Source organism: Equus przewalskii, chromosome 21, assembly GCF_037783145.1.
Source record: "Equus przewalskii isolate Varuska chromosome 21, EquPr2, whole genome shotgun sequence".
In the NCBI taxonomy this organism is placed as follows: Eukaryota; Metazoa; Chordata; class Mammalia; order Perissodactyla; family Equidae; genus Equus; species Equus przewalskii.
In genome coordinates, this window is record NC_091851.1 from 47,923,686 (window position 1) to 47,946,591 (window position 22,906).

Here is a 22,906-nt window from a genome sequence, read left to right on the forward strand (position 1 = left end):
CAGGAAGCGTGGGAGGTTGAGTGTGAACCAACCACCTCCAACATCCCAACTCTCCCCGGGGCGCCGGGAGTGGGGGTCTGTGCACCCCCAGGGGAAGGTGGGAGCTAAGGACAGCTTCAGCAGCTCCACTTCGGCTGGTGCTCTCCAGAGCACGGCCCACCCCGAGTGAACGGGGGGCGTGGAAGGAAGCCCCCTGGCTCCGCCACTCCGTCTACCTTGGTTGTGCTGGGACTCGGGTTTTCTTCGATTATCTGTGTGGTTTTGCTTGTTGCCACAAGCAGTTATGACTTTCCACCTAGCATAAAAAGCAACAAGGGGGGATGAAAATGAGTGCAAATATAAACACCACGTTTAAACGTGGGAGAATGTTTGCTGCAAGTGAAAATGGCAGAACCCAGCAACAGCACGTCCTCGCCACCTGCGGCCCTGCAGATGTGCAAGGTCCTGTCCTTTTAAGTGTATTAAGTAGTGTGTTGTCTTTTCAATAAAACAGAGAAAGCATAGGCACACTCAAAAGAATAAACAACCAAGAGTCAATCATTTCGGCGTTGCTCTCGCTGCGAGAGATATGCAGTGTTCGTTATGTTTCCGATGCTTTTGTTGTCTGCCTGAGATACTACATAACAAAACGATTTTGTTTTTTTTAAGAGACATGCAGCTAGATTGCAGCTGGTGACCCCGGGCCCAGTTCCCAGAGTCCCATTCACCTGGGTGACCACCCCCAAGCTCCCACACCCCCACACCCCCCTCCCTCCGCTGGCAGCACTGAGCACTGCAGACTCAGCAGGATGTGCCCAGGGTCAAGAATGGGTCCCCATCCCAGGGACAAACTCATGAACACATAACTGATCTGTAAACACAGATGCATTTGTTTCTTAGGGCCATCATAACATTCTCACAAACTTGGGGACTTGAACATTTATTCTCTCACAGTTGTAGAAGCGAGAAGTCCAAAACCAAGATGTCAGCAGGGTCGCACTCCCTCCAGAGGCTCTAAGTGAGGATCCTTCCTGCCGCCTCCAGCTTCCAGGCATTCCTTGGCTCGCAGCAGCATCACTCCACTCTCTGCCTCCCTAGTCACATGGCTCCTCCTCTGTGTGTTTCTCTGCATCCTCTCATCTTATGAAGATATCAGTCATTGGATTTAGGGCCTACCTTAAATCCAAAAGATTTCATCTCAAGATCCTTAACTAATTACATGTGCAAAGACCCTATTTCCAAATAATATCACATGCCGAGGTTCTGGGTGGACATGAATTTGGGGGAGACACTATTCAACCCACTACACCATGACCAGCTTGTCCACTTTTGGGGAGAAGACCTCACACATCAGTCAGAAGGCACTCATCAGTCTGACTGGCCCCTTTGCCCCGCACACAGCTAAAAGAGGCTGGAGCATGAGACAGCAGCCTGCAACCTGATGGGTCTGGAGTGGAGTCCACTGGCCAAGACAGTCCCCTCCCTGTTCTGCCTTGCCAAGAAAGTGACAATGCTCAAATGTGCTTGAGTGTCCACCAGTAGTAACCACACTGATGCCTTGAACACTCCCTCCGTGCCAGCCGAGCCTGTGTTGCAGGTGAGGAAACTGAAGTTTGGGAAGGTTAAGTCAGTAGCCCAAGGTCTCTTTCCTGGTGGAACGAAACCCAAGCTGACAGACACCCGCACTGCTCTTTCCAGACTGCCACAGCTGACCGACCCCTGCGTCCATACGGCCTCTCTAAGCGTGGCAGGACACCACGGATTAGACGTCCACTCCTAAATTATGGTCAGTGTCAGGCCTGCTTCCTCTCCAAGACTGACCAAGATCTGGAGGGAGGGGGCCTGTCTGCAAACTCGAGTGACTCATTTACAGCAGTCTTGGCCGACTCCCACAAATGGCTCACTACAGCCAGCGAGGATGAGTTTTACTAGTTTAGCTCGGAGAGGAGCTTATGTCAAAGTTCAGGTGGGAACTTCCCTGTCCCGACATTACTGCAGCAGGTCAGTCTCCTGTGGTGTCCCCTTCACCACCCCAGCAAGCAAGAAACGGCCTTACTATCAAGTGAGAGGAGCTTGGTGGCATCTTGACCCCGCTTCCCTGGAAAGCTGTGATGCTGCCAGGCTCCGTTTTCTAAGCAGGATGCCCATTAGATGGTTACTTAGAATTGCTTGTTGCTTTGGCTAATTCCTAACATAACTTGCCCCTCGTTCAGCTTACATGCTCAGTTTGTAAAGCCCAAGCCCCAATCCCTGAAAACCCCCCTCATGAGAACCTCCAGCTTCACCGCAGGTGTGGTGGAGGTGCAGCGAGCCACCGCTTCATCGTTGGTAACGTTCCTTTAGTAAGCATTAATTGTTTGGGCGGGGTGTATAAAGCTAAGATATTAGGCACTGACCACTAGATGCCAGTTAAGATGTAAAAATTTAAACTTTTTAAATGAGACCATCTACAAAAACATCAAAAAACCAAATACCTCGATATAAAAGTAACAAAAAAGAGTGCAAGACCTATAGAGAGAAAATTGTAAAACAAGATTGAGAGAAATTGCAGAAGAAATAAATACATGGCGGGATAGACCAAGTTGAAGAAACAGAACACTCAATATTGTAAAAACGTCATTTCTCCCCAACATGACCTACAAATTTGATGCAAAACAGTTTTCCAGACCCCAGCAGGGTTTTTCACAGAAGCTGACAAGCTGGGCCCCGTTTCCAGTATGGCGGAGTAAACTGCTGCGGAACTGACCCTCCCCAGGACGGCGCTCTGAACACTAGACAAATAGAAAACAACCTTCACCTGGAGCCGCCAGCATGCGCAGAGGCCGGCAGATGCTGGAGAGGAGGCAACACTTAGAAGAAGGGGACAGCCAGGTGAGCTGCCTGTTCTCACAGCTTCTAGCCTAAGGACAGGCCACAGTCCATGCCGTGCAGGGCCAACAAAACACCTGCAGTCTTTCTTGCCTCAAGAGCTAGGAGACAGAGTTGAGACACTGACACCCTCAGGGAAGTATGGGGGCATCCCAGAAAGGAAGGAGCGAGAGAAGGGGAGACCCAAGTTCTGTGTATTGACTGGGCCTAAATCTGTAGGTGACATTGGAGCACAGGCATGGGTAGACTCCAGGCACCTTGGTTGAGAATGAAAGAACTGGGATGAGATCTGAGCTGCTGTCCAAGGGACGGTGTTTACAGTCTGAGCCCCACCAGGTCAACTGCTTTGGCTAACACAAACACAAAAATACTAAAATCAACTCTCTTTGAATTAATATAAGAGAATCCAAAGTCAACACAAAATAACACAATGTCCAAGATACAATCTAAAATTACTCACTATACAAAGAAAAAGAATATAAATGGAATAGTACTCAGCCATTAAAAAAAGACAAAATCGTCCCATTTGCAACAACATGGATGGACCTTGAGGGTATGATGTTAAGTGAAATAAGCCAGACAGAGAAAAACAAATACTGCATGATTTCACTCGTATGTGGAAGATAAACAAATACATGGTCAAAGAGAACAGATTAGTAGTTACCAGAGGGGAGGGGTTGGGGTGGGCAAAAGAGGTAAAGGGGCACAGATGTGCAGTGATGGACAAAAATCAGACTACTGGTGGTGAGCATGATAAAGTCCATTCAGAAACTGATAAATAATATTGTACACCCAAAATTACACAAAGTTATAAACCATTATAATCTCAATAAAATTACTGGGGAGAAAAAGAAGGAAAGAAAAGAATATTAGCCATTCTCAAAAAAAAAGTAAAAGAGCTTGATTCCTGGTATGACCCTAATGATGGAGCAAGCAAGGATTTTAAAGTAACTATTATAACTACAATTTTCATGTAAAGGGAAATATGCTTTTAAGAAGCAAAAAGGTTTTTTAAAAAATCAAAACAGAGAACTAGAAACTATATTTTAAAAATGGAAATTCTAGAAGTGAAAATTAATATCATAAAGTTAAGTGGATGGGCCTAACAGAAGAGTGGAGATGATGGTGGAAAATAAATAAACTTTAAGATATATCAATAGAATGTATTCAATCTGAAAAAGAAACAGTGGGGAATAAATAAAAAGAGCCTAAGGGATCTTTGTCCCTAAAGGGACAACATAAAAATGTCTACATATGTGTAAGTGAAATTACAAAAAGAGAGGAGAGAAACAATGGGGCAGGGAAAAGCAATTGAAAAAAATAATTTCTGGAATTTTCTTATATTTGGCAAAAGACATAAATTTTCCTACTCGAAGAAGTTCCACAATCCCCAACTAAGATAAAATCAAAGAAAACCATGCATCACAGTCAAATTGTTGGAAACCAAATGTAAAGAGACAAATCTTTAAAAAGTAGCTGTAGAAAAGCATATCTCACGCAGGGAACGGAGACTCAACAGCTGATGACTGCTTTTCAGAAGCTATGGAGGCCAGAAGAGAGTGGAACAACATCCTGAAAGCAGTGAAAGGAAGCCTGTCGACCTGCGGTAGAATGTCCAATGCTTTCAAGAATGAGGGTAAATAAAGACATGTTAATATGAAAGGAAATTAAGGGAATTCATCACCAGGAGGCTTGTATTACAAAAAGTGCTAAAGGAAATTCTTCAGGCTGAAGGAAAATGATACCAGATAGAAACTTGATCATCAGGAAAGAATGAAACGCATCAGAAATGTTTAATACCTGAATAAATATAAAAGACTATTTTTCCTCTTAATTTCTCTAAAATATATATATCTAGGCAAAAATTATAACATTGAATTGTGGGGTTTTTGTTGTATATACATGTAATACACACAACTACAGTAAAAAAATGGACCTATAAAATTGAAAGGGTTCTACATTTTATGAGAATTGATACAGTATTAACTCGAAGAAGACTGAAAAGTTAAGGATATGCATTGTAATCCCTAAAGCAACCTCTAAAATAAATAGCACAAAGAGATAGCTGAAAATCCAACAGATACACTAAAATGGAATGCTAAAAAATATTCAAATAATCTAAAAGAAAGCAAAAGAGGACATTTTAGAAGGAACAAACTGAAATAGACAACGGACCTAAAACCCACCAATTCATCGTCACATGAAAGGGTGAGCATTAAACACTTCAATTAAAAGGATAAAAAAGCAAGACTCTGCCACGTGCTCTCTTCAGGAGAGGCACTTGACAAACATGTGTCACGCAAACAGAAAGCCTAACCAGGCTCCAGAGGCAACAACAACGTCACATAAGATGGACTTCAACACACGGGACTGTCAGAGAGAAAGAGGGACGCTGCCTAATGAGAAATGGGTAACTCAACAAGAAGACAAAAACCGTAAATTGCTGTGTGCCTCAAAACAGCTTCAAAATATTTGAAGCAAAAATTGACAGAATTAAACAGAGAAATAGATAATTCAACAGTCATTGTTGGAGATTTTAACACCCGTTTCTCAGCAATGGATAGAACAAATGGTCAAAAAGCTCAGTAGGGACACAAATGATGTGACCAACAGTACAGACTGTCTTGACCTAATGACATTTATCACAGTACCCCAACACACTCCTTTCTATTGCCTGTAGTACATCCAGCAAGATAAACTGAACACTGGGCCATAAAACAAGTCTCAATAAACTTAAAAGGAAATCATCCAGAATGGGTTCTCTGATTACGCTGGAATTAAGTTAAAATCGGTAACAAGAAGATAGCTATGAAAACCCCAAATATGGAAATATCTAAGTAATCCACTGGTCAAAAAAATCACAAGGGAAATTCGAAAATAATTTGCACTGAATAGTACTGAAAATACAACATATCAAAATGTGTGGGCTGCAATTAAAGCAATGCATAGTTTACAATGCTTCCCTCAGAAACTGACATGCTAATTCTAAAATCCGTACAGAAATGCAAAAGGTCAAATACAGCCAAGGTGATCTTGAAGAAGAACAAAACGGGAGAACTTACACTACCAGATATCACGACCGTTACAGCAATTGAGACAGTGGGGTATCAGTGCAAGAACAGATAGATAGGCTAATTGAATAGAATAAAGAGTCCAGAAAAATTTTCATGGACATAGTCAACCTATTTATGACAGAAGGGACAATGCCTTGCAATGGGGAAAGGATGGTCTTTTCAATAATTGGTGCTGGTCAATTGGCTACCCATAAGAGTGAAAAATAAATCTAGACCCAAACCTCACACCATGCAGAAAAATCAGTTCCAGCTGAATTGGTGATCTAAATGTGAAAGGTAAAATAATAAAACCTTTAGAAGGAAACATGTTTATAATCTTGCAGTAAGTAAAGATTTTTTAAAATAAGCACAAAAAGTGGTAAACTCTACAAAGAGAAGAAATTGATAAGTTGGACTACATTAAGAACTTCTCATCGAAAGAGACAATTAAAAGAATGGAACAAGGACCGGACTGGTGCCTCAGCGGTTAAATGCGCACGTTCCGCTTCCGCGGCCTGCGGTTCGCGGGTTCGGATCTCGGGTGTGGACATGGCACCGCTTGGCAAGCCATGCTGTGGTAGGCGTCCCACATATAAAAGAGAGGAAGATGGGCACATATGTTGGCTCAGGGCCAGTCTTCCTCAGCAAAAGGAGGAGGATTGGCAGCAGATGTTAGCTCAGGGCTAATCATCCTTCAAAAAAAGAAAAAAAGAATGGAACTGCAGTCCACAAAGTAGAAGAAGATAAGCACAGTACAGAAAAATAGAAAAAGACTAGAACAGGCGCATCACTCCTGATGGACAGGATAACTGGGGTGTGAAAAGGTGCTCGTCCTCATCGGCCACCAGCGAAACGCAAATTAAACCCACTGCGGACCCACCAGAAAAACCAACTCAAAAGGACTCACTCCTTTCACTGGTTCACATCCTGGGGGCAGACATGGCACCTCTCATCAGGCCATGCTGGGGCGGCGTCCCACATGCCACAGCTAGAAGGACCCACAACTAAAAATACACAACTATGTACCGGGGAACTTCAGGGAGAAAAAGGAAAAAAAATAAAATCTTTAAGAAAAAAAAGGACCCACTCCATCTAGTTTTCGAGGAAGAGAAGCACCGCTGATAGGAGTAGGAATTGGTTCAACCACCTTGAAAATTGTTTGGCAATTTCTGCTAAAGCCATGTAACTGCCCAGCAATTCTCCCCCATGTGTACCCAACAGAAACAAGTCCTGTGTGCACCAGGGGAAGTGCTGGAATGGTCAGAGCAGCACCAGTCACCGTCACCCCAGACTGGAACCAGCCCAAATGTCCATCAGCAGTAAATGGATAAATAAATGGTGGTCTGTTCATGCAGTGGCATCAAAGGGGTGTGTTTGGTTTGAGAGAATGTGTTGATGTGTGTAGTTTTTTTGTAAATGTCACACTTGAGTGAAAGTCAATGAGGGACTGTGGCAGGCTCATCTGTGCACACTCAGCTTTCTGAACTGGAAAGCCTAAAACAAACCCCTCATTCTGTAGGAGAAGGAAACCAAGCCCAGAGACGGCAGGTGACTTGACTAAGGCCACCAGAAAAGGGAGAATGTGGACCAAAATCCGAATTTCCTGAATTCCCAGCCAGGGCTCTCTCCAATACAGCTATCTGCTCCCATCGACATCTTTTTTTTTTTCTAGTTGTGGTAAAAAAACACATACCACAAAATTCACCATGTTACCCATTTTTAAGTGTACAGTTCAGTACTGTCAAAATCATTTGCATTGTTGTACAATAGCTCTCCAGAACTTTTTCATCTTTTCACTTATTCATCTTTTCCACTTTTCAAACTGAAACTCTATACCCATTAAACGACTCTCCACTCCCCCCCACGCCACCCCAGCAACCACCATTCTATTTTCTGTTTCTAAGAATTTGACTACTTTAGATACCTCATCCTAGTGGAATCATACAGTATTTGTCTCTCTCTGACTGGCTGATTTCACTCAGCATAATGTCCTCGAGGTCCGTCCATGCTGTAGCAGGTGTCAGGGTTTCCTTCCCTTTTAAGACTGAATAATATTCCATTTGTGAATGGACCACATTTTGCTTATCCATTCCTCCATTGACGGACACTTGGGCTGTTTCCACTTCTTGGCCATCATGAATGATGCTGCTGTGAAAATGGGTGTGCAAATGTCTCATCAGGCCCCTACTTTCCGTTCTTTTGGGGACATACCCAGAAGTAGTCTCATCAACATTCCTGTGCCCACTGCAGCTGGTGACTGGTATGGGTTCTCAGCTGTCCCTGAGCTGGGGCTCCCCTGCTTGCTGCCACTCTGATGTTCAGCCGCCTGTCGCCCCGAGGGGTGAAGTGATGGGTAATTTGGAGCCCAAGCAAAACACAGTTGTTGCAAGACTTCTCCGGGAACAGGCCCCTGGCATTGACGACTGCTGGACAAACTGGGCAGAACAGAGGGGCTGGTGGCAATTTAGGACAGGCATAGGCTTCATCCTTAACAGAGGCGGGCCATTTTCGTCCTCCCTTTTGGGACCCTCTGACCTCGCTGAGCCCAGCTGCATGTGACCCAGAGTGGGAAGCTGGGTCATGGCGCCAGGGCTGCTGTGAACGGCTGGCCAGCGAGAGGACAGGCCAGGGCTGGCAGGGCCCCGGCAGCCAAGTCAGCGCCCAGACCATCCTGGTGGCCATCCAGGAGGGGACTCTGGGAGGAACGAGTGTGAGGCTCCAGAGAAGGGTGGCCTGGACATCCAGGTGGCAGTGGGGGAGGCCTGCTCTCAGCCAGCCACTCATTCGGTCACAGGTTCTCTGACAGTTTCTCCCACCCGAGGTGAGATGGGCAGGGCCCGCTTTACCCAGCCAGGAAATGACCCTGGACATGGGGACACCCACTGCGCTTCTTTCCAGCCAAGCCTTGTGGGAAAGAAAATGGGAGGACAAGAGCACTCTTGTTTCAGTACATTTCCCCCTACAAAAAAATCCTTGTCTTCCAGAAAGAACGAGAGGTGAGGGTGAATGAGTCCCTTCGGCTGAGAGTTTGAAACAGAAGAGAACTGTGGGGTGAGGGTGTCATTCTGCAGCAGATGAAGGTGCTCAGCATTTTATCCAGAACCAACCAGCTTTCTCCAGAACCGAGCTCTCTCCATGTTGTGGTGGAGGCTGGTGCCCCTGGGTTGGCCCTCGACTCTGCCGGCCGGCCCAGGGGTCTTGGGCAGGTAGCCGGCCCTGCTGAGCCTCCATGCACCTTCCCCTGGTCACCCCGCCCCAATCCAGGAGCCACTGTCCGGAACAGGGAGGAAGCCAAGGAGGTAGCCAGGAAGGAAGTCCCAAAAGCATGCTCTTCACCCGGAAACCCTCAGATCACATGCACACCCCGCCGACAGCCCTTACGGGTCATCCCAGCAAGCCTCAGTTCACACCACCAGGCATCTGAGAGCAACTGCCCGCCTCCCGGACAGGTGCCCACTGGAGCTGTCCCTCCAGTGGGCTCAGAGGCTGCTGCGGCATCCTCTTCCAGGGTCCTTCTCACACCCTCTTCCTCAGCCCAGGCCTTCCCCAGCTGTCCCTCAGCTCAGGTCCTTCCCAGCCCCTGCTCCCCGCCCCCTCCTTCCTCCTAAAGTCTCACTCTGTCCAGAAGCCCTCCCTGGCTCGCCCTAGGCCTGTGGTTCGTGTCCCTGAGTGCCGCTTAGAACCTTCTCGCAGCTTTGGAAAGTCCCCATCCCAGGCCCCACCCAGGCCAATCAACCAGGCTCCCTGGAGGTGGACTCTAAGCCCCAGGTAAGTCCAAATTGTGGCAAGGTAGAGGACGTCTGCTGGACAGAGGTGGGAGCCCTCACCATGCTTCCCAGCCCCGACCTACAATGCTCCCACCACACCGACTGGTGATTGCCGCCTTCCCACCAGCTTACCGGTGTCACAGGACTTTGGATCCTGGCTCCATCCCCATCACCTAGCAAGGGTCTCACATGTGGAAGGTGCTCAATGGATGTCTGTGTGATAAATGCGTCAATTACTGGGAGAATTACTCAATCAACCACTTATTGAATGAATTGATGGCTCGATGATCTGCGGATCCAGCGCCATTGGCTGCAGCAGCCTTGTGCAGGTCCATCCTCACTATCTGCATCCCATCTGGACAGCAGGGCCCACCCTCCCTCGGGTGCCCCGGGCCCACCTCTTGTAGCCACCAGCACTCCTTTCCCTCAGACACAACAGATGACTCTTCCGCAGGGGGACAGGGCATGGATGGACTACCATCCTCCCAATTCTTTTAAAACATAATTTGCATCTGGAGCCAAGAGCATCCTGAGGAAGCAGAGCCCTCCCTGCTCCCTCTTCCCACCCCTACAGGACCCCCCATCTCCAAGCTGTCTCTGGAGATTTCCTAATGTTTAGTGATTAAACTTGTGTAGCAACATGAGGGGTCTGCGCTTTCCCAGTGCCCCCTACCCACTCGTTTCCTCTGCTCACAACCTGGTTGCGGGGTGGGGGTGGGGGGTCCCTGTGCCTGCAAACCTGGCGAGCCCATGCCTCAGCTATCCTGGTGTCAGTTGTTCCTGTGGTCCAGTTTCTGTGCTTGGCTTCCTTCCATCCCTGAGCCTCTCCAGGGACTCAGGGAGGCATGTTCCAGCCACCCTGCCACCCAGGGGAAGCAGATGACGATCCTCGGCCCCATTCTCCCCAGGGCCTCTCTCGGGCACCCTGATTCTGCCTCCCGCCGGACACTAGCTCTCCAGGCTCCCTGAGCCCCTCTGGGGTTGATCCCATTTCCTGGGGCCCCACTCACTCCTTGTGTGCCCTCCAGCAGCTTCCTGAGAGAAGTGCTTGGAGTCCCTTGTCACCTGCAGATGACTTTACACGGCCCTCCTGAGATTTGCTGTAGACATTCTGCAACGAAAAGCAGGTTCTGGCAATTTCACAACGCTGTACCCGGGTCAGGTCTTTCATTCCTTCAGCCCTTCCCATCCTTCTGTTTTAGCACGTTGCCTGGTAAATTTGCTCAATGATGCTCTCTCTTCCGTTTTCTTTTTCTGGAACTCATTAATTGCACATTAGAGCGCCTAGACTGATGGTCTAATTTTCTGTTTTCTCTCCCATTTTTCATTTTTTCTACTTTATGGGAAATTTATCTTGATTGAGTTTTCATTTTTGCTATTTTTAAAAAAATAAAAAAGAGCTCTCTCTTATCCTCTGCCTGTTTCCTTTTTATATTTTATTTATTTATTTTTTTGAGGATGATTAGCCCTGAGCTAACATCTGCTGCCAATCCTCCTCTTTTGGCTGAAGAAGACTGGCCCTGAGCTAACATCCATACCCATCCTCCTCTACTTTATATGTGGGATGGCTGCCACAGCATGGCTTGCCAAGCAGTGCCATGTCCGCAACTGGGATCTGAACCAGCGAACCCCAGGCCACAGGAGCAGAATGTGCAAACTTAACCGCTGCACCACTGGGCCGGCCCCTGCCTGTTCCTTTTTTGTAGCCTCCTGTTCTTAGGTCATGGATGCAATATTTTCTCTCATTTCTCTGGTGGTGTTCTCTTTTTTATATTCTCTTCCTCTCCACACTGTTTCTGTTTCCTCCAGACTCTTATATTTTGGTAGGTGTAAATCCATCTTTTGTGTTAGATGCTCTTATTTCGAGGGTCTGGTGATCCTCGTGGTCCCCGGGTCTTCACAAGAGGCACACAAGTGCCGACATGAAGCAGTGTGGCTGCGTGGGTGAGGCTGGGCCTGTCAGGTGAAGGAGCAGGGTCCAGGCACTTGGCCAGAGGTCTTGAGAGGCCAGTCCAATTCTTCAGAATCCTCTGGTCTCCCGCCTGGGGGACACACCTGGCTGCCAGCATTCTGGGAATGAGCAGGGTCAGGGGCCAAGGTCACCTCTAGGGATAAGCCTGTGAACTCATCTCCCTGTTCCTCTCTTGGGTGCCTCACTCTTGCACTTGGCTGTACTTGGACCCCCAACCCCAGAGCTTTCTGGCACTGACCTCTAAGAGCAGCCCTGGACCTCCAGTCTTCTGCCAGCCCATGTGGGACAAGCAGCCTCCTGGCCTGGGTCTGGGGTCAAAGTGTTCCTTTGAAAGACTCTTAACTGCCCTTCCTGTTCTCAGCCAACCCCATGCCCGCAGTCAGAGCTGCCTGGCCTTCTGGACTTGGAGCCCCTCTGGCTTCCCCTGGTTATCTGTTGGTGCCACCCAGCCACCTGTGTTCTAGCTGAGGGAGACAGGATGCCACCATGTCCCTTTGTGATCCTCCTGGGGGGTCCCGCTGCGCTAGGTCAAGCTGGAAGCCACCCCTTCCGTCCGGACTTGTCTGAAAGGCACTTTTGTGGGGAGACCCTACCATCGCCGTTTCTAATCTGCTGTTCCCATCATGCACACCTACCACAGCATGGCTTGCCAAGTGGTGCCATGTCCACACCCAGAATCCAAACCAGAGAACCCAGGGCCGCCAAGAAGCGGAATGAGTGCACTTAACCGCTGCACCACTGGGCCGGCCCCTGCCCAGGGCATTTAAAACCATGTCTTCTCGAGAAGCCACGGAATTTTCCTGAGAAAATTTCACTGAATTTTCGTATGTATTTATCTGTAAAAAAAAAATATTTACTTTAATTTTTAAAAAATGGTCTGGGGTTGGGCCTGGCCCTGTGGCTGAGTGGTTAAAGTTCTGTGCACTCTAGTTCAGTGGCCCAAGTTCGTGGGTTCGGATCCCAGGCACAGACACTGCACTCACCAGCCATGCTGGGGCCATGTCCCACATACCAAAAAATAGAGGAGGATTGGCACAGATGTTCGCTCAGGGCTAATTTTCCTCAACCAGAAAAAGAGGAGGGTTGGCAATGGATGTTAGCTCAGGGCTAATCTTCCTCAGGAAAAAAATTTTAAAAGGTCTGGGGCAACAGCCCCCCCCCCCAGGAAATATGCTCTCCAAATCCCATGGCCCTTCCCACTAGTGAGTTTGTGACCCTTGGACCCAAGGCCCTGCCAGGAGGGGCTGCTTTGCCATTTCATAGGGTGGCCAGTGGCTGGGATGGCCTGTCTGAGAAAATGACATCAGAACAGAGAGGGAAGGGTGGAGCCATTAGGGGCCTGGAGCAAGAGCATCCAGGCAGTGGGAACAGCAAATGAGAAGATGCAGAGGCCTAGCTGAACCTGGGGGACCAGCGGAAGGGGAGAGCTGGGCAGACACAGGGTGTAGGCCCTGAGTCTCTGCTCTCGGTGCTTCGGAAGGAGGAAGTGGTAGGGAGACACGCAGAGGGAGAGACCAGGCCGGAGGCTCCTCCAGGCACGCCAGCAGAGGATTCTGGAATATGTTGAAATTCAGGTCAACAGGATTTTCTGGCCTCGGGTGTGAGAGAAAGAGAGAGCGGTGGATAGCTCCTGCCTGAGCAACTGGATGATGGGATGTTGGAGAGAGATGGACAATGGGAGGATGGGACAACGGGAGGGTGTGTTGGAGACACATCAGGATTCTGTCTGGGCCACGCCCACTTGGGGGGAAGGCTGAGGGCAGGTGGACTGGGAGCCTGAGGCCAGGGAGCTGCGCAGGTCAGCAGCCCACAGGAGAGGCCAGGGTCCAGTGGGATCAGCCAGTGAGTGTGGACATGGCCAGGCCAGGGCAGAGCGCTGAGGCCCCAGAAGGAAGTGACAGGAGACTAGAAGGAGCGCCAGCAAGAAGAGGAAGGCAGGGAAGGTCAGGGAGGCCCGTGGAAGAGAGCCCTCCAGGGAGCGGGGAGGAGGCGGGGGGAGGGGGAGGAGTAAGGGCTTGGCCTCAGCCAGGCACACAGTCAGTAACCAAGGAGTGATGTATTCACACACTCAGACTCTACTTTTTGCAACCTAAGGAAGCCAAACCACTTTGGAACAAAACCAAACACAGTAAACACAGTAAAGTCATTCAATGCATACGAGGGTGAAAAATATCACTTTCTTCATCCAGTGAATTCTCTTGGAGTTTCCCAGAAACACAGGTCACTGTGGACTCCAGTCAGAGAGGGCTTCCTGGAAGAGGTGGGAGTGTGGGCACAGGGATCAACCTGGAAGTGTGGGCAGAATCGGTCAGGAAGAGAGGAGGGGCTGACTTTCCAGGCAGGACCATGGGCTGAGCAAAGGCCCTAAAAGGTAGAGGTTGGGGAGTGGACAGTCCAGTTGCAGGGGATCTGCACCTGCTGGTGGCCTGCGGGAGCCGAGCTAAGTGGCCTGCTGCCTCCTCTCAGGCCCAGGAGGCAAAGTCCCTGCACGTTCAGGAGGAACGGGGGAGCGTGTAGGCTGAGGGCAAGCGGATGAGGAGACCCCCTCTCCTAAGATTGCCTGCTGCTCTCTGTCGAGGACTCCCCAGGGCCAGGTCATCTGTACCCACAGGACAGCACCAGGCCTGGTTACGTGGATGCATAACAAATCACCCCAAGTGGGAGTGGTTTATTTGGCTCTCAGATTCTGCATCAGGAGTTCCCACGGCAGAGGGAGCACAGCTTGTCTCTGGTCTACCACATCAAGGCCTCAACCGGAAGATGCAGAAGCTGGGGCCGGAGTCACTGGATGGCTGCTGCTGGCTAGGGGGCCTCGGAGCTTCCCCACACGGTTTCTCTGTGGCTGGGCTTCCTCACAGCACGGGGCCTGGGCTCCAAGGGTGAGTGTCCCCAGAGTGGAGGCCGGCAGAAGCCCTATCACACCTGGTACCTCCCCAGGAAAGCCTTCTCATGGTCTCTGATGGAGCAGGACCCACCCTGCTTTTTACCCTCTCCCTGCTGGCTGCACCTTCCCTTCAAGTGACCTGTCCCCCAGTAACAAGCTCCTGGATGTTGGCATGTGTAATGTTCAGCTCTGCTGCCAGCTATGTGGGCTCCATGTCAGAGCTCCTCAGGTTTTTCTCACTAGAGTGTCTCCAGCACCCAACACAGTGCCTGGCATGTGGCAGGCACACAATAAATATATGAGTGAATAAATATATGAATGAATAATATGAATGAATGGACAAGTGGGTGGTTGGGTGGATTAATGGATGAATGAATAAATGGACAGATGGCTAGAAGGACGGATATGGATGAACATATAGACAGAGGCAGATGGGTGGGTGGATTGAATGGATAGGTGAGTGCGTGGATGGATGGACAGACAGAACAGATGGATGGGTGAATGGAAGGATAGATAAATGAATTAATGGATAGATGGGCAGATGGATGAGTGGAGAAATAGACGCATGGAAGGAAAGAAGGTTGGATAGGTGCATGGGTAGATGAACAAACAGACGGGTTGGATGAACGGGTGGACGGATGGGCGGGTGGATGAACACAAGTTCAACCCTACCTTCCTAGCACCAGGTTGTTTTCCACTCCTTCCCTCTCTCCACTGGATGCTCCAGAAGGGCAGCCCAGCCTGGTTTCCCTCCCACATCTCTCCCAGCCCATGGCACAACACCTGGCACGGAGCAGATGGTCAGCAACGTCTGTTGAACCAAACATTGAAAATGAGCAAGACCCACAGGCCCTCTGCCTTCCTTACAGTCAGTTGTGGGGACGGGGAGGAGGCAGACAAAGGAACGCCCTCAGAGAGCGGCGGCGATAAGCCCTAGGAAGAGGGCAGACAGAGACCTATGAGGACTGGCCTGGTGAGGGAGGGGCACAGGGGGGCCCTCTGAGGTGGGGACATTTGAGCCGAGTCCTGAAGGGTGAGAAGAGAGGTGAGGGTCAGATGACAAATGCAGACAGGGAGGTGGTGGGAGACAGCCAGGAGGCTGGTATGGCTGGACCAGCGTCAAGGAGATGGGAGGCAGGGCGTAAGAGAGGTGGGAGGGATATACAGAGGGCAGATATTAGGGAGGTGGGAGTGTCGGAATATGCAGGGACTCCGGGGTCTGGATTTGAGTCTAAGAGGAGGGGAGCCCCAGTTTGGGGCAGGGGAGTGAGGACGTTATCTGACCCCCTACTGCTGGCCTGAGGGGACCCAGACAGTGAGAAGGAGGGCCTGGAGGGCTGGTGCAGGGGGCAGGGATGAGTACAGGGCGTGGGCATAGAGGATGGGAGAAGTGAGGGCTGTGGGACCCCTTTTGTGGAAAACTGCCAGCCCCAGTGGGCCAGGAGGGAACGGCGCCAGCCAGGACAGCCCAGAGGGGGCTCAGGCTCAGGAGCGGGGAGAACAGCCCTAAGGGGAGAGGATTCCTGCCCACCAGCAGAAGGCTCCCTCCCCGCCTGCCTGGGCACCCCCAGTAGTGCAGCCACCTCCTGTGTCCCCTCCTAGTCCCCTCCTGGAGCCAGGCTTTGGGGTGGGGGTGCAGCTTGGGACAGTCCCTCGACTGGCTCTGGGCTGCCCCAGGCAGGACATGAAATGGCCAGTGAAGCCTCAGTTTCTTTATCTGCACAGCCCTGCTTCAGCAGGTGTGTCGAAGGCTAAATGCGATGGTGTCTGCGACCGTGCCTTGTGCCTTGTCATCTGGGTCCAGGACCCTTCCTCCCCACTCCAGGCTTGCCACACTCTCTGGAAGGGAGCACAGGACTGTGGCACAGAACTACGCAGTGACAGCAACACCAGCTTTAGCTCCTACGGCATGTGCTGTCGTAGAAGGTACACCGAGCCCAGGGAGGGGTGCTGGAGGGGAGCCCGAGGCTCCCCATGCTCATGGGACCACCCAGCACGCCCAGCTGGTTAAGGCTGCAGCTGACAGATCCCAGATTCTGCCCCCGGAGCTGCCATGCCCGGTACACCAGCAGTGCTCAAACTCTGGGGGTGTTGCTTCAGGGCAGTCTGGGCCTCTGGGCTCCATAGCACGAGACGCCCCTCTGAGCTCTCCCAGAGGGGGTTCCCTCCCACAGTGCACCCTTGGCCCATCTCCCACAACCACCTGCATACATCATTTCAATCCCACTGACCTCGGTACCACCTCTGGGAACAGTGGGAATTTCTGCCCTGGACTCAGCAGGAGGGCAGGATGTGCTGAAAGAGGGTGGGGGGTCTGCAGGACCCCAGGAAAGGCTCTCCTAGGAAGGTAGAGGGGTGCTGGGCTGGACTCTACTGCTGTCCAACTGCCCTGAAGGGAGGGGTGTATCAGGCTGTCACATGCACCTGCTGACTCCTGCCTGCCCAGGCTCAGAGTCAGGTCACCTTCTGACCCTGGTGTGGCTTCCAGGGGGAGACAGCGCACTGGCTCAGGCACAGAATTGACCAGCGCTCCTGAGAGTTCCATCTCGCAGAGCCATATCTGACGAGGGATCTGATTTTGCTGTAAGTCACTGAGGATCTGGCCCGCCATTTGTTGACAAGTGAGGGTCAGCGTCTCCCAGTGGGAGGCCATTGAGGTCATAAGACTCCAAAGGGTCCCACTGGGGGAAAAAGGGGTCCCTACAGGCTTTACTAGAAATGTCAAAGCACCCTGGGGCCTACCCATTCTCATGGCCATACCAGGCCTTCATCTCACAGGACTCCAGGGAAAGGCGTGGGAGCAAGAGGCCATGGACCTGGGTGGGAAGGAAGGGCCAGGGAGGCAGCAGACAGTTCCACCCAGCAGGGCTTCAGTCTCAACCACCAGTCTCCAACTGTGCAAGCCAGCAAGTCACTTGTCTTCTCCGAGCCCCATCTGTAAACAAAGAGGCTGACAATTAGGCAAGAAAATGAAACAGGGGACGTCAAGACTGGAAAGGAAGAAGGAAAACTACTTCTATTTTCAGATAACATGATCTTGTAGGATAGCCAATCCTGAGAATGCCACGAAAAACTATTAGAACTAATAAAGGAGTTCAGCAAGGTTGCAGGACACAAGATCAGTATTCAAATAGCAATTATACTTCTACACAGCAGCAATGAATAAAAGAAAAATGAAATTAAGAAAATAATTCCATGAATACTCATGAGTAAATTTAACAAAAGAAGTACAAAACATATTCTGAAAATTAAAATACGTTGTTGAAATAAATTAAGACCCACATAAATGGGAAGATATCCCATGTTCGTGGATTGGAAGACCGAATATTGTTAAGAGGGCAATACCTCCCAGAATGATTTTCATTTGCATTTCCCTGATGCCACTGGTATATCAGATTTAATACAATCCCTACCAAACGCCCAGCTGGCTTCTTTGCAGAAACTGACAAACTGATCCTTAAATTCGTATGAAAATTCAAGGGATTCAGAATAGCTGAAACAATCTTGAAAAAGACGAACAAAGTTGGAAGACTCACACTTCCCGGTTTCAAAATTTACTACAAAGCTATAATAATCAAGACAGCGTGGTACTGGCATATGGACAGACATACAGACCATGGACTAGAATAGAGGACCCACAAATAAACCCTGACAGATTTGGTCAAATGAGTTTTGAGAAGGGTGCCAAGATGATTCAATGGGGAAAGGACAGTCTTTTCAATAAATGGTGCTGGGAAAACTGGATAACCATGTGCAAAACAATGAAGCTGGACCCATATCTTACACTAGACACAAAAATTCTCTCAAAATTGATCAAAGACCTAAATGTGAGAGCAAAGGCTATAAAACTCTTAGAAGAAAACACAGGCACAGATCTTGGATTGGGTGACGGCTTTTTAGATATGACACCAAAAGCACAAGCAATGAAAACAAAAAGAGACAACTTAGGCATCATCAAAATTAAAAACTTTTGTGCTTCAAAAGACAATATCAAGAAAGTGAAAAGACAGCTCCTCCTGATACCGCTCAACACAAGGTTGATATGAGGGAAGCCATATCATAGAAAAGAAATCATATTGTAACTTTGAACGACTTCTGTCTGATTAACTAACCCTGACTCACCAGCCCCTTGAATCTTGCCTAGATGAGTAAGGGTCTGTCTCCCGGGGATTTGAGGGCTCTGTAGATTTTATGGCCCCTCCCAGCTGCTATAAGTCCATAATTTTGTTCCTTTGATTTCCTTAGGAATGTGAGACCCCCAGGCAGCGAGTCTATGCCGATGGCCATCATCAATGAAACTGAAAGATCAGGGTATAGGACTTCGCCCCAGTCTCTGATGCATATCCAGAAAAACAAAGGACAACCAGGAACTGGCACCAGATGTCTGCCCGTGCCCATAGACCAGCCCCCTCCATAACTGGGCTCCAGTCTTTATTCTGTAAGATGGTTCTTTCAGACAGTAGTCGACCATCTTCCCTCTTGCTAGGAAGCTGTAATAGAACCCTTTCTCTCCTACCATCTTGCCTCCTGGCTACTGGCATGTCTTGTGGTGGGCAGACGACCCCCCTCAGGCGGTAACACCCATAGAAAGGAAGAAAAAGTTCAAATCATACCAAGAAGAGACTTGTATCTAGAATACACAAAAAACTATCACAATTTACTAATAAAAAGACAAATAACCCAATCTAAAAATGGGCAAAGGATCTGAATAGACATTTCTCCAAAGGAGACAGACAAGTGGCCAATAAGGACATGAAAAGATGCTCCACATCTGGGGAAAGCCTAGTTTCACAGAAGAGGGTGAGGACCATGCCAGTCTCCTAAAGGGGGTATGTTACTCTTCACAAAATGGTGCATGGTGACGATGCTGAGGACCTCCCTCGAGAGGGATGGATTCCACCAATATTGATGCCTCTCCGCTCTGATCCCCTTCAGGAAAGGACCGCTGTCCAGCTGCAAGGAATGGGGTGAACTGGCATCTCTAGCTTTAGCTTCAAACCCAGGTCATGCTCTTCTTGGCGACCTCAGCCACTGCTAGCAAGGCAGTGGGACAAGGACAGCTATTTCTGCCCAACATGGGACATCTCCAATGGGCAGTGTGCTCCAGTGCTGCCTTCTGGGCTGGCGCATCACAGTCCATGGTCCCTCCTGCCTAATTGTGCTGCCTCCCTTTTTCCTCTCGAAGGTGGGACTTCCCAAGAAACCTTTTGCATCCCCAACTCCACCTCAGCATCTGCTTCCTGGAGAATCTGTCAAGTTGGGACTAGGAGTGGAGTGGTCCAAGAAAGCAGGCGGTAAAATGGGTTTTCGGACTGGATCATTCACCACTCGGTCAGGAAGGAGGACCCCATCTCTGGTGCGGGGTGGTGCACACACAGCCTGGGCCAGGCCCCATTGCTAACACTTTTCCTGGGGATGACTCGGGAGAAGGGGCTGGCAGAGGGGCTGGTGGAGGGGGCTGCACTGGCCACTGGCTGGTCCAGCAGCAAACCCGGGGTCAGGACTCAAACTGATTCAGTTGTTTGAAAAGTAGAGGAGGCGGGGATAATGGAATTGGAGGGTTGTTAAGGAAGCTGCATTGACTTAGAAGCTACATTGACTTAGAGACAATAATGACAAGCTGAGGGCAATTAACAACTGAAAACTAAGTGCCCCGAGCCAACAAGTCTCATTAGCAGCTTCAAAGAAGCCCTCATCTCAGGCAGAAGAGCGGAAAAGCTCAAGTTCAAATCCCGAAGTGGTAGCCAGAGTGGCTGAGCTTCAGACGGTTGAGCGCTCAGCTGAGGCACGACTGTTATGCCAATGTCAGGGCCCAGGTTGGGACCCCCAGGGTCCCCCCAGGGGGTGGGGACCTGAAGGTATGCACAAAGAGTTTCACTCCTCAGACAGCTCTGAACCGTCTGAGCTTGCAGATGCAGCCTGCTCCCCACCCCCCCACCCCCACCCCCGCAGGAGCCAGCCCTCGCCCCCTGTGGGGAAACAATGCAGAATTCTCTATTCCACGAGAAAACAGGTGCCTCTCTGGGCCACCAGGCCTGTCAGCAGAGTTAAGTCACAGCACAGCTGGCCAATACTGGAGGAAAGGAGCTGACTCCCAGAGGAGCCGCGAGGTTCGGCCAGCATCTACCACCAAGATGGGGACAGGGTACCTGCGGCATGGGGCCCTGTACTCATGCCCTCTTGACGCCACCGTGCCCACTGCACGACTGGGACCGTGAATGGACAGTGCAGCTACCCCAGCCTGAGAAGGAACAGGAAAGGGGGCTCAGAACCTCAGGAACGAGGGTAGGAGTCATGCCTCCAGGAAGGTCCCCAAGACCTGCAGGGGTGACAGCTGAGGTGGGTGTAGGCTGGAGAGTAGAGGAGGGAGGGGATGAGCGCCCGCTGAGGCCCCAAGACCAGCAGCAGCCACGGGGCTCATCTGCCTGCCCCCCACTAAGTCTCCCCCAGAAGAGAAGCCGGGGCACCTGGGAGGAGCCCCCACACGCACTGGGGAGAGAACCTGCTGCACAAGGGGCAGACTGCAGCCACACAGATCTCCCTTCCAAAAGGGACCTGCTACCCAAGCGTGACAGGGGTTAGCTGGCCGCCCGTGGCCAATAGAGCCTTAGGGTCTGCCTCAGAATTCACTGACATAGAGCCCTTCGCAGGGTGGCCCCAGCCAGTGACCGAGCAAGGTACTAGGGCCTGGCCATTTCTGCCAGCGTGGGACTCCTCCTCTGGACTCAGAGCTCCTGCTGGGCGGGCAGAGGCTCTGTGAGGTCTGCAGGGAGGCCCGACAGCTCCCAGCCCCACCTGACGTCCTCCAGGTCCGCCCTCACCTCACGGGTATTACCCCAGGGACCATTTGCACCCTCACTTGTCTCAGCATCTGCTTCCTGGAGAAAACAGCCCGTGACCCTCTCACTTGGCCTTTATGTGACACCAGACAGCATAGCCAGGGAAGGTTCATTTATTCACTCAGCAAATATTCAAGGAGGACACGTAATACCATGCTGGAGACCATGGCTTCCCCAACCTGGGTTTGCACCCTGGCTCTGCTGGGACGGTGGGCATGTTCCTTATCTGGCCCTGTCCTCGTCTCCTGTCTATGAAACGGGGTAACTATAGAACCCACTTCAGAGGGCCGCTGGGAGAATCAGACAGGCCTGCGAGCCGCTTCGCACAATGCCCAGCACACGCTCAGCAACTCTGTATTTCAACTGCTGTTATTTTCCTTGGAACACTCACTTCGAGGTGTTTGCTGAATGGACCTTATTTTTCTTCTCAGAAATTAGAATGTGTGGGCTGCGAGTATGAGGGCAGGGACGGGAGCAGCAGGCCTGAAGACTGGGACTGGTAGGACCTGGGGGTTCTGGGCTGCATGCCAGCGTCCCAGGGGCCAGGGACTGGCTAAGATAAAAGGCGGGCTGCGGGTGCGGCAAGCCAAGCACAGCTTTTCCCAGGAGGGGGCTGCCAGCCCTGTCCCAGTGCCTATCAGGAAAGAATGCTCTATCTGCTCTGCTCATCTGAGCAGGAAAGTCTGCCCCAAGGGCAACTGCCGACAGAGATGGACACTTGGTGCTGAGGCACTCATCTGAGCAGGGAAATGACTCTCCTCCCTGAACGAGGGTCAGCACTGCTGAGCCACCCATGCCCTGTCCCCAGGTAACATCAAAGCAGGACTGGGCTCCCCTCACACGTTGCTGTGGGAATATAAAGTGGGGCAGCCACCTTGGAAAACAGTCTGGTAGCCTGTCACAAGTTAAACACAGAGGCACCACGTGAGCAAACAATCCTACTCCGCGGTATAAACCTGGAACAAATGAAAACAAATGTCCACACAAGCCCTCGTACACAAACGTGTACAGCATGATTCAGAGGAGCTGAAGAGTGGAACCCACGCAAACGTCCATCAACTGAGGAATACCTAAGCAACATCATACCACAGGATGTCATTCAGCCATAAAAAGAAACGAAGACACTGGGGCTGGCCTGGTGACGCAGTGGTTAAGTTTGCACACTCCACTTTGGTGGCCCAGGGTTCGTGGGTTTGGATCCTGGGCACAGACCTACACACTGCTCATCAAGCCATGCTGTGGCAGCATCCCAGATAGAAAATAGAGGAAGACGGGCACAGATGCTAGCTCAGGGACAATCTTCCTCAAGCAAAAAGAGGAAGATTGGCAACAGATGTTAGCTCAGGGACAATCTTCCTCAAGTAAAAAGAGGAAGATTGGCAACAGATGTTAGCTCAGGGACAATCTTCCTCACCAAAAAAAATAAAAATAAAAAAGAAAGAAAAAAAAGGAAACAAAGTACTGGTACGTGCTACAATGTGGACAAGCCTTGAAAACAGTTATAAACATATACTAAGTGAAAGAAGCCAGGCCCAAAAGACAAC

The 22,906-nt window shown here is 50.3% G+C and overlaps 1 long non-coding RNA gene across 3 annotated transcripts; it reads right to left on the reverse strand.

Annotated features, from left to right (window-relative positions):
* Positions 1-846: 846 nt before the first annotated feature.
* LOC139078010 (uncharacterized) lies at positions 847-15,335 on the reverse strand. 3 transcript variants are annotated; one of them, XR_011530672.1, is made up of 4 exons: positions 15,196-15,335; positions 10,678-10,778; positions 9,800-9,880; positions 847-1,155 (listed from the first exon to the last, which is right to left on the reverse strand). It is a non-coding gene; the product is annotated as an uncharacterized lncRNA (long non-coding RNA). The 3 variants fall into 3 exon arrangements; XR_011530673.1 differs by lacking the exon at positions 847-1,155 and adding an exon at positions 7,601-8,048; XR_011530671.1 differs by lacking the exon at positions 847-1,155 and adding an exon at positions 9,071-9,170.
* Positions 15,336-22,906: the final 7,571 nt, after the last annotated feature.